Genomic DNA, 12,537 nt, shown 5'->3' with positions numbered 1-12,537 from the left:
AACAGATCCTGCTTTCAGATTTCCTTTTAACACATTTCCATTTAGTTCTGAGCCCCACTAATTTGCATAGGCAAGTGGATAAAAGCAGCAACAAACATCTCAGCTGGTTCTGAATTTCCCCCCACAGACAGAATTATATATCTGCTGCTCCTTTCTCTGCGTGTTTCTCTGAGGAAACAGCACGGTGTTCGCTGCCTCTCTTGGTTCTTTATAGTGGCATCCCAAAAAGAGGATTCCCCAAAGAACCAAGACACAGTGGGTGGGATTTCTTTGAGAAAAACTCTCTAGTGCTGAGCTGTTGTAGAGAAATAGCAGAAGAGGAATGAGGTGAATTAGTGGTGAACAAAATGGAGGTGGGTTAAAATTTGGACTCTACAATCTTAGAGTCCTTTTCCCTAATGACACAACCTTAATGACTGGGATCCTGTGAATTGTGCCTTACACTCTTTGATGTTTGGGCTGATTTCTGTGTGATGAAGACCCCCCTGCATGACCACTGCAGGCTGGAGCAATGAGGAGAAGCCAAGAGGAACTACCAACAATGTCACCAACAGCTGAGAGGAAATAAATGAGTTATCACCCTGGATCATTGAGTCCAGCCCCTGTCCCCCAACAATCCCACTCTCTGCATCCCTGGCAGCAGTTTCCAAACTCTCCTAGAGCTCTGGCAGCCTTGGGGCTGTGCCCATTCCCTGGGCATCCTGTTCAGTGCCCAGCACCCTCAGGGTGAGGAACCTTTTCCTGAAATCCAGCCCAAAGAATTTCCCCCTACGTTTGTATGTAGGTGCCTGTCCTACCCTGCATCTAAAGTAAATCAGCTGTTCAATAAATGGAAGACACCCTACAGCAGTAAGATGGATGTGGAAGGTGTGAATGGAGGAGGATCAGCTCAAAGCTGATGTGCTGCTTGGGAAAAAGGTGCATTTTTTTCACACTGAGTTAGGAGGCATTTTTTTCACCAGGCAGTGGCAACACACAGGACAACACCTAAATCCAGTAAATATAGCAAGAGGGGTGGGCGGCTGTTAGGTGATCTCTGCCCTTCAGGTGTTGAAATGTGAGCTCACCAGTCTGTCTCAAGTGCCCTGCTTTTGGAAGCTCAGTGTATGAATGTGCATAACAGGAAAAAAAAGTTTTTTAGGTCTGTTAATATTTTATTTTAATTTCATCCTTAGCCCAATATACAGACAGTCATTCAGTACTCCATTGGGTACTTTCTCCAAATTTCTATTTGGAAGGCTATTTTTCACTTTCTGATAAAAAGATTCTCTCTCTATTTTTTTTTTTTTCTTCTGCCAAAATTTGCTACTTATCCCAAAACTTTCCTTAATTTTTTTTTTTTTTAAATTAAAGAAGCAAATTGACAGAACTGCACCCACATAAAAAAGAATCAAGCAATTGAAAAGTAAAACATGCCTTTCAGAAACTGAAAATGTTAACTGTAACTGCAAACTTTCTTTCTTTCTCTTTCTTTCTTTCTTTCTTTCTTTCTTTCTTTCTTTCTTTCTTTCTTTCTTTCTTTCTTTCTTTCTTCCTTTCCTTCTTTCTTTCTTTCCTTCTTCCTTTCTTCCTTTCCTTCTTTCCTTCTTTCCTTCTTTCTCTATCTCTTTCTCTCTCTCTTTCTCTCTTTCTCTCTTTCTCTCTTTCTCTCTTTCTCTCTTTCTCTCTTTCTCTCTTTCTCTCTTTCTCTCTTTCTCTTTCTCTCTTTCTCTCTTTCTTTCTTTCTTTCTCTATCTCTTTCTCTCTCTCTTTCTCTCTCTCTCTCTTTCTCTCTTTCTCTCTTTCTTTTTCTTTCTTTCTTTCTTTTCTTTCTTTCCTTTCTTTCTTTCCTTTCTTTCTTTTTTTTTTCTCTCTTGAGCATTTCCACTCCTTGGAACCTTTTTCTGCTTTTCAGCTACAGCACAATATTTTGTTTTTTCCTGCTCAAAAAACCCCAAACAACCTGATTGAACCTTGCAATGGACCCACGGCTTGAAAAAAACCAACTCTAATATAATTTACATGATTCCTGTAACACCCAAATGCTCCTGACAATTCAATGAACTTCTGCATTTTTCCAGAATCCTTATGAACCACATTGGTAGCAGAGTTGTTAATGAAACTGGAACTGTATAATTACAACACCCTCATCCTTGAAGATGCAGGCAGATGTGGCAGGGGAAGGGCTCTCCATTTGTGTCATTGAAATACCATTGCAAATTACCTCTGAGTTAACTACATTTAGACAGAAGTACAGGGGGGAAGAAAAATCTTCCTTGATAATGATAAGACAAAAATATCCATAAAAAGGAAATAAAGATGACATACTTCTTTTTTCTGTGACATACATTTTTTACATGGCTTAGGGGCTTTGCTTCCTGAGAGTTTACGTCGTTGTCAGCTGTCAAGGCCCTTCCATGCATGATTTATGGGTGCATAATAAAGACATCGTGGCTGAGGGACTGATCTGTGATTTCCAACAGCTTTGAAACCAACTGCAATAAAATATACAGCACATGAATTATATAGGCTTTAGTTAAAAAAGATCAAATTTTGAAAAATGGGAAGTATATTTATTTTCAGTTGCTTCATCTGCTCTTTCATTTTTTTGTACTTCCACCTGCCTAGGTCGAATTGAATGACAGCTTTTAAGGCAGACAGGCCTAAGATTTCCAATCTCTGGAATCTTTTAAGGGATTGTTTAAGCCACCTCAGTTCAGATTTAGGACAGGCTGTGAAGGTGCTGGAGCTTGAATTTAAATCAGCTCTTCCTAAAGTGTCTCAGGATGGTTTTTGCAGCAAGGCAGGTGCTGCTCACCCTGACTGCTGCTTTGTGCCAGCAGCAGAGATCTCTGTGGGCACAGGGACGAGCAGAGCTGTGGTGGCTCTCAGGCCATCACTGGTGCTGAAATACATCTCACAGAGCTCATGAACCCCCAATGCCCTCCTGCTCTGCTCAGCCAGCATGGCTTGGTCATGGAGGTGATTGCTGTTGGTTGTTTGCAGCACAGGACAAATTCACTGTCCAGAGAACACGTCTCTACTCAACATCTCTCTAACTAATGGCTGTGTGAAAGGAACCTTCTCATTTTCTATGGTAAAATCAAGATGCAGATGAAATTCCATGGGAAACCTGTGCTAACCAGTCCCTTGTTCCCACACTCTTGTCCATCCCCATGAAATTATCCATTTTATAATGATAGAACTTCATCTGGTATCTAGGGAAATTTTACTGGTGCCGTGTTGCAGTCACATCTCAAAATTTGCCTCTGTTCAGGTTAATGAACTGAAATGCAGGATTAGATCGTGTTTAATGACAACAAGAGTGTGACAAAGGTGCAAAACCCTTCAGGAGTTGTCTCCAAATGTACATTAAAGTTCTCATTTGGCTCTGCAAGTAGTGAAGGCGGACAGAGGTTCTTCATAGCCTCAGAACCTATTTTAATTACCCCCTCCCTGGGTAATTATTAACAGGGGAGGAGAGAACTGCCTGAGAGTGTGAATGCTAATGGGCTCCCCTGAGAGCACAGTCCAGAACATCAAGGAGCAAATGATGGGATAACAGCCTCTCCAACAAGTTTCTGCTGGCTTGGAGGCTGCACTCGAGATGCCAGTGATGACTTGAGGACTAAACCATGTCTTTATAAAAGCAAAGCTGTTCTTGTACTAAAATATTCAATGGGAAGGGAAACTGTGTCGTTAAAACTTGGGATTTTGACAGAGTCAAATGCTGTCAGAGCAAATAATGGAAGGAAGGTGGAAAGAGGATCTGAAGGATGTGAGAGCTGTGTCTTCACCACTGGTTAAGGTGTTGCTTTTTAATAACAGCTGTACAAGTGATCTCTTAGGTGGAGGGTGGCCTCATGACAAACCAGACAGGGGAAACCAGTTCATACTTGAACCATATCAAGGGAAAGATAAGGATTGTGGAAAATAATAAATGCCCAGACACTTGTGGGACTAAATGTGAATCCATACTACAAAAAAGTCAGGTTCTGAGGTGTTTTCTCAGGTCTAGCACATCAGGTATTAGATCATTAACAAAGGTTATTATCCAAAATCATGTACCTCCCTGTTGGGTGGCCCAAGTGTCAGACAAAATTCACCTTTGAACAAGCTGTGATGAGCAGGCACTGATGTTAAAAATCACATTTTTATTGTTTTATTTGTTTTAGAAACCTTTAAAACCCGTTCTGTTGTGCTAGGAGGGAATTAAACACATAACTACCAGGGCAGAGGATGGAGTCAGAAGTAATTCTTCCACTTTCTCCAGTGTTTTCCCCTGAGGTCCTCCTCCCTTCAGAAAACAGTCTGAGGAAAAGCCTTTGCATGGAGATGGCATTGGAATATAAAACATTATTTCTTTGGTAGCCAGCTTCATCTGAACGTAACTAGAATTTTATTTTACATTTGTTGGTTCTTCTACCTTTTATGCATTGTGTTTACAAGACTCTTCTTTTTAACCTTTCCCAACTCACCAGCCAGAGTGAGAGCTGGCTGGTGTTCATCCCAGCTAAACCCAACCCTTGAATGGGGAGTCTGGTCCCATTTTTGCTATTCAGCCTGCTTCCCTTCTGGAAGGGAAAACTCAAGGCAGTATTTGGGAACTGGTTGCTCCCTGGCCACTCCCTGGTTGTTCCCAGACAGGAACATTGGTTTGCTCAGAGGTAGAAACAGAGGAGTGATGTGATGGCAGGTGGGCACATGAATACCCCAGCTTGGTGTCTAGGCATGTTTATCACCATATGGACCACATCTGTTTCTACTCTGCATTTCACACAGCCAGGGTGGTTTAATCAAGCTGTTTGGGGTGTCTCTAGGACAGTTATTTCTAGTGATATATTTGAGAGAATGCTTTGATAGGCTGGCTGGAGGAGGATAGATCAGCCAAATGCCCTTTATGAACAAGTAAAACCTGTTGCATTATTTTCTGGAATGTATGGACTCTTTGGATGTTGGTACAGAGACAAACCAAACTACCTCTGGAACAAATCTTTCCATCTTGGCTGGTTAGTGCCCTGGGGTTAATGAATTTGTACTGATCACCAAATTCCCTGGGCTGTTGGGCTTTAGCATCACTGAGGCACTGGCATGGTGGAGACAGGTTGTAAAAAATTTGAGGGTCCCTTCCAGCTCTGGATATGGTGTGAGCCTGTGAATGCTGGAGTCTGGCAGTGTGTAGGTGTCTGTGTGCACTCAGAGGGGTGGCAGTGCTGAGGGCTCGTGCTCTGAGCTGGATCATACTGCCATGGTCCCCACCACAAGTCACACAACACTGATTTAGGCAATTCTGCTTCCCTTGTGCTATTCTCCATAACAAAGGCACAGCTCTGCTGCCTTCTCCCCCTCTGCCTTCTGCAGCTGTCACCACCTCTCATGCCAAGAGTTCAACATTAGGAGTGTTTTGAGCTAAAAAGTCCTGCTCAGATGATCATGCTTATATCAGCTGAAAGGCTTTCAAAGCAATCTAGCTTAGCCAAAATATGTGGTACACACCACAAGTCCAATCATCCCCTTTATAGTCATCTATGAGGAGCTGTTTTTTTCAAACCAAGCTTTTCCACTCTAATTTTCTTCCATTCTTGTTTCAGCTCTCTAAACACTAACCACCATGACCTACTGCATAAACCCAAACCATATTAAACAGTTTAGGTTTATAGCCTAATCCTAACACCCTATTTGGGGAATGGCTACAGTGCTTGGCTGTTTCTATAGTTCTGTGGTTTGGGGGCTTTTTGGTCAAAGTCAAATCTTTGCATGACTGAAACATTTTGAATGTGTTTAACACCACACTGCTAAAGCAAAACACATAGGCAGAACCAATCCATTTGTTTAAGAACAGTACAAATATTAAAACAAATATAAACCCCAAACCTATCTGCAATATAGGTATAAAACCTGTAAAAGGAACTGACAATTTTTATGAACTAGCTTATACATATGTGTGCATTTGTGTCAGAACATAGGAAATGGCCTCCACCTTTCAATTTGCTTGTGGCTCAATATAACCATGTGCTTTCCCATGGTTAAGAATCCACTGCTCCTAACAGGGCTGCCAGCAAGCTGATGTAGTAAAGAACACTTCTGAACATTGTGGTTTTAGTTTTCAAAGGAAAAGTCAATAGAAGGTGAGGAGGGGGGAAAGCCTCATAGGGTGATATAAACAAAAAGATAAAGAGCAGGTCTGAAAGTTTAGACAAACCATCATCAACCAGGGGATCCTAAGCAGTGTCTCCACAGAACCATACCTGTGCTTGGGGCTGTGGGATGTTTTCATTAGTAATCCAGGATTAGATTTAAAGTCACTGCTGATGGAATTTGCAGCTGATGAAGATTGGTAGAAGTATAAATAACTGCAGGGTCCATGTAAGGAAGATCACTGAAGTTCAGCTTATTTGGGCAAAACATGTTTTAACAGAGCCAAAGGCAATGCAGACCATGCAGGAATGCAGAATACATATTCTGTTACTATCAAGCAGTTATGAAATTTCATACATGGGAAAGGGGCAACCTTCCTGCAAGGGCAAGGAATGTGAGGGATGCCCATATGGGACAGGTCATGGTGGGTGAGTAACTCAGCCTGAGCTCCACGCCTTGCTGAGACTCTCAGCATTCCTAATTTTTCCAGGGCATGTAGAGATGCCTGAATGTGGTGTGATGGCAGGAGGAATGTGCCAGCAGAGGTGGCTGACCTTGATCTGAGGGGTACCTTCCAGCCCCCCATCACAAGTAGTGCTCTGTTGTGTAAAGCCTGTTGCATCCTGGACAAAAACTGAGAATTAGGAAGCTCAAGCCAAACTGATTATGCCTTCACAGCAATACATTGTGGAAGTATTTTAATTAAAATCTTGACTAAATGATACAGTGAGCTAGGAACATGACATAAATATGAGGTGTTGAGTTCCTAAATGGGTGAGCATGGATGATATTTCTTAGAAGATGCAGATGACACAGTGTACAAAGAATTAAAGACACTGCTGTAGGTGATGCTAAGGAGCTGAGCCTGTTTGGAGCTTGTACCTGTTACCCAAAGACCAAATAGTCAGCACAGATCTTGGAGCAGACAGGAACCTCTTTCTGACCACAAGTCCAGGGCAGGAGGACTCCACTAAGAGCTGAACATTCTTCTATATTTAGATAAGTCATCACTCTGCTCGCTTATTCAAGACCCTAATTAATTCCACGTTTTTGACACATCCAACTTCTGAATTCTAGCCACCTCTTTTTCTCTTACTGGCTTTTGTCAGCTAAACTTACCTGAAGGCACAGTCCCCATTAACACAGAAAAAAATCTCCTATTAGTCTGCGAAGCCAAGATGCATCTACATTTAAAGATCTATAACATCTACATGTTCCAAGTGCTCTATGAACACTGTAAACACTGTTCTTCAGGGCTTTTAATGCTAAAAGTCATGGCTTTTTCTTATATGCATATTACCCCTTCAATAGAATGTTATTGTAGCTCTACACCTGTGTGGAAATCCAGTGTGAGTAAAATGGCAATTCCACACGCATTCCAGTTTGCTTTCTATTAAGAATATAAAAAAAAAAAAAGGTTTTAAAAAAAAGGGAAAAATCTCAGAAAAGCATCAGACAAGTGCAGAAGAATAAAATCCCAAGAATGAGACACCTTTCAGACTCAAATGGACAAGGAGAAGATGGAGAGGTAATTTGACTATTGGGAAAATATTTGTGTGGACAGAGGAACCCATTTGGAAGAGGCTTCTTTCATCACACAGAGAAGGACCAATATGATTTAGAGTGAGGAAGATTACAAGCCAGAACAAACTGCAAGGGAAAGCAGCATGCTCTCTATTTCACCCTTCCTTTAAATCAAGGCTGAATCTCTCTCTGGAAGAGAATTTTCACAGGGCATCAATTACTGGAAACAATCCCAGGAACAGTTGAGTGAAACTTAATAATCTGTGACATAGGTGTTCTAAGCAAGATGATCCTTTGGCCCCAAAGTCCCCACATCTTGGGGATGAGGAAGAGCAGAGCCCTTTAGAGCAATGGGAACAGAACCAGAGAGTGAATACAGGAGGGCAGGGCAATGATGTCCAAGCAGCCAGGATGAGCAGTGCCCTCTCATTCACTTTTTACACCTAGTTGTCAGCTGGATGTTAAGGGGATGTTTTGGGACCACGAGGGTGGCATAAAGCCTTGGTACATGGAGCAGGTGCACATAAACATCTCTGCTTTACCAGGCTCCTTTGGTGACCTCTCCTTTCCACATCTGTAATTCCAGGATGTGCTCTGTCCAAAGAGAAATTACATTAAGCAAGGACAAGATTCTGTGCAGGTACACTGGGATTCCCTTTCGGCTCAGCTGGCATCTTGCTGTATTTATGCCAATCAGGATATGGCATTTCAGGAGTGAAAGCTATTTTACCAAGCCTCTTCTCAGCTCATGGTTTACTGCAAATATTAATGGCATACGATGTGGATGTTTTATTGCTGAATTTTCTGCTGGGCTGTTACTCGATTTCCGTAATGAACTCCAGCCTGCTTATTTATTTATTTATTTATTTACCCACTTTCTTATTTTAAGCAGAGCTAACAACTTTCACAAGAATTATGTGTCATAGGGAGGTGTCTTAGCTAATTCGAAGAAGCAAATTGCAAGGGCTGGGAACCTCAGTATGTGAATTAAATTTTATGAGAGACACAAAGTGCAGTATATTCTCATCACTGTGGAGGACTGTACTGAGACAAAGAACTGCTGGACCAGGGAATGATCAAGTTCCACCCAAACCCTAGAAAAAAATCTGATTTGTTCCAAGGCAGGGAAATCCTTTCTCATCTGCAGCTGACAGGGAGTATCACATATCCCTGAAATGAATGTTGCAATCACAAACACAAGATGCTTCCCTTACACTTTAAAATATACCCAGAAGACTTTTTTTTCCCCAGATCTTCCTCTGGAAGTTAAAATTTGTGTCATGGCCTATCAAAATTGTCAGAAAAAAAAGGAGAGGGATATCCCCTGCCAGACTACTAGATAAATTTTTTTGCAAAAGCATATCCTTCTTTGACCTGAATATTGATGAATCTTATTTTTGCTGAGCTAATATCCTATCTGAAAGTCAGTGCTTCATTACTGCTCATGTTTATTTCTCATTGGAATAACTTTCCTACCTCCTTAGGTATGAGAGGGTTAATGTTTAAATGCTGGATGCCCTGCAAAGTAAAGTCTTATCTGAAATGTTTAATTATCTTTCACTTGGAACCTCTCTAAACTTCATAAATAAAAAGGCAGGATAAGAAAACAGAAAAGAAGAGACCAGAGGAATCTCAATCTACAGGTTTATTTTTTAAATTCTTTGTTGCAAAGGACCAAGTATTCCTTCACTAGAGCAATTTTTTGGTAAGAGAAAACTCTTGATATTTTTCTGAGCATATTTGACATTTTTCCTTGTGAGATGAAGTCAAACACTGTGCAGGCAACATTCCTTCTCCACCCATCACCAGACACTGAGATCCCAGACACATCTCATCTTCCAGAACTGACTCAGAGTTCAAGCCTGGACCCCAAACCCAGCCATGGCTCGGATGCTCCAGCTTTTCCTGGAGCTTTGTGCAACCCAAACCTTACATCCCTGCAGATGATTTCCCTACCAGCACTTTCTCACTCAATAAAAGGGCTGGGAATGACAGCACCACCTCCTAAAACATGTCATATTGTCTTTCTTGACCCACACTTCATGTTCCCTGCTTCCACATGTGATCATTTCTCCTGGTTTGCCAAAGCAGGTGCAGAACCTCCAGTATTGTCCTTCTGACATTGACCAATGCTAGATAACTACCAGATGGTTAAAAAAACCTCTTTACCAACCTTGGAGGCACTGATGTGGTACAGTACCAGCTGACACCAGCTGTTGATTACATAAACCTTGCAATTTTTATTTTCCTTAATGTGCATCAGCTGCAGAGCTTACTGTCACATAACATTTACAACTGTCTGATCTCTGTATTCTCCTTCAAATCAGAAATCTGTCCCAATAAAACTCTATGATTCAGTAAATAAATTATATCACACATCAGGATATTTGTGTTGATCCTTTAAAATGCAGTCACAGAAGTTCTCAGAGGGCTGCTTAATGTGTAGATGTACAAATTTACTTACAAGTATCATTCCTGTATACATACTTGTGAGATGCTTATTATTTGCTCAGCTAAATCAGGAAAAAATAATCACACATTGTAATTTTTTTTATCTTTAGAAGCTGTATAATATATGCCAAATCAAACTTATCCATCTTTAATAGTGTTCTTTGTGCCATATAACTGAACAGCAGCTGCTTTGTCAAGTGACCAAGAAATTAGACTTTGGCAAAACAGGGGTTTTCATCAGCATATGACCTTAAGATAACATTTACATTTCAGGAGATGCTGTTCCAGCCAGAACAGAACTGCAGGGCAAATTCACATCTCTGAATACTCGTGGAGGCATCTGACAGAAAAGCTAATAAACGCGCGAGATTAGTACAGTTTTATTTTCCATAAATCTGGGACATGTTCAGCAATGTCAAACGGGCTCTTGTGCCTTTAAATGAATAAATAAACCCAAGCTTGCTCTGAAGCTCAGAAGTGAGGTGGAATTCATTTAGCTCATTACCATTTAAATGATAGATGGACAGGGTAAACTCTTTTCTTTTGAGGCAGGGGATGGACAATGAGGAGAGGGAAGCAGTGGAATTACATAAATTTGGGCTCCCAGGCTTGGATGATTGGACTCAGATGTTTCAGAGGAAATTATTTGCTCCAAAAGGGCTCTTTGGTTACTTACAGGTATAGCAATCATATTTAAAATGTTTTTACTCACAGGCAGGCTCCTATATCTTCAGTCACATAGGATTTACCAGAGGGTTTATCCTTGGGCTGCTCTGTTGAGTGCAGAGAATTCAGGTGGGTGTTTCAGAGAGTTAGGCTGCCAAGACATACAGAGGAAAAAACAACATGTTTAGAGGAGAAATATTTTGCTTTTGCCATTCTGCCTATAATTTATTTCCAGCCTTTCCAGTAGGTCATTATTTGCCTTTCCTAACTTGAAGAGAAATTTGAAGAGGAGAGAGGGAACAGGTAGGCTTTTTGTTTGCTCATTTATTCTGTGGGAAAATGAGGTACCTGGGTAGCTGAGAATATGAAGGTAAGATCTTTATGCTTAATCCAGGATGTGTAAGAAAAAAAATTTTCAGTATTCTGTAAATTAAGAGTCCTCTGTCTTCCAAGTTCCATTGAAAGGAAGGAAAAAAATGGCAACACATTTGTTTTTGTCTTATTTAAAAGAGATAGAAAGAAACCCTAAAACAGATGAGACACTAGGAGATTTAATTTGTGACACTTATGATGAAAAATCACAGATTAACTGGGTTTTTTTCTGGTTTTCTTGTAACCTTGAAGCTTGATGTAAACTCTCCCAAAGTTTTCAGAGGACCCACAGGTCTCTCCTCAGTTTCCAGGGAGCTAACAGCTCCAGTCAGAGTTATGGATAACTGTGGGGTGTGCAGAGCTGTGACAATGTCCTGATGCTGGCATCAGACTCCTGTGGTGATGTGAGAAGAAGGATGGAGACAGAAGTTTTGTGGGAATCCAGCAAATCTTAAAACTCTTCATAATAATGCTTCTTCCTAACAAAAGAACTCTTTAATAAATGGTCCCACGTGTGGCTTTTCTCAACCTAGCTGTTACTAGTGGCTCCTGAGTGGTGACAAACCTTTCATTATCCATGTCTTTTCTAATTTTTCAAATCTAAAACCTGATTTCTGCCTCAATTTTTTTTTTTTTTTTTTTTTCCCTGTGCTTACCTCCTCCTTTCTGGCTATTTCACATCCCTCCTGCATTTCAAACATCACCCAGGATGAAGATGAGTATGGCCTGGGCTACTCAGGGAGAGCACATCCTCTCCTATTTCCTAGATTTCCATTCAACAGGGAAAAATGCAAATAAGAAGTTGGAACGTTTTTTTTTTTTTCTCTTGTCCAGGAACAACTCTTGCACCCTCATAACTTATAAAAAGAAAATACAATAGATACAGCCTGCCACAGCATCCCATAATCCTGGACATCCATGGACCTCTGCCTTGAAATATACAGAAGCTAAGCCCATGAGTGATGCTCTGCTCATTCATACACATATTTTGAGCCCAAAACTGGGACAACCATTTGCACAAAGGGAGCCAGTTTGGAAAGGGGAGATGTACCTACTCATGTGGCTCTGGCAAAGTAACTAGTGACACTGGGAACCCCAGCTGTGGGACTACAGACATGGTTTTAGTCTTGTTTTTGCTATTTATGAGGAATCCAAAGCTGTCTCATTTTAGACTTGAGAGTATGAGAAACATTAAGAAAAGGCAGAAAGGTGGAAGGGGCAAGTGGGATAGTAAAAACAACAGGATGATCCTTAGTTGCCTTATTTTGGTGAGACAGATAGTGACAATATGAGCAGTAAACAGCAATTTGGGTGAAAAAAAAAGATTGAATGAATAGTCATCCTGAATACCAGAGGCTGCTATGTGAGCAGATTGATAGTACTGGTGGCACTGACGAAGGAAGTTTT

At 41.0% G+C, this 12,537-nt stretch overlaps 1 protein-coding gene across 1 annotated transcript in view; it reads right to left on the bottom strand.

The window, feature by feature from the left end:
* The window catches only part of LOC130265357 (urea transporter 2-like), a 302,492-nt gene that overhangs the window by 113,558 nt on the left and 176,397 nt on the right, over positions 1-12,537 (bottom strand). Inside the window, exon 3 of the mRNA XM_056514401.1 lies at positions 10,805-10,909. The gene's annotated coding sequence lies outside the window, so the exon portion shown is untranslated. The remainder of the gene's footprint in view (positions 1-10,804; positions 10,910-12,537) is intronic.

The sequence above is a fragment of the Oenanthe melanoleuca genome, chromosome Z (genome assembly GCF_029582105.1).
Source record: "Oenanthe melanoleuca isolate GR-GAL-2019-014 chromosome Z, OMel1.0, whole genome shotgun sequence".
Classification (NCBI taxonomy): domain Eukaryota; kingdom Metazoa; phylum Chordata; class Aves; order Passeriformes; family Muscicapidae; genus Oenanthe; species Oenanthe melanoleuca.
Note: the sequence above shows the minus strand (reverse complement) of the source record. Positions and strands in the feature narration are given on the sequence as shown.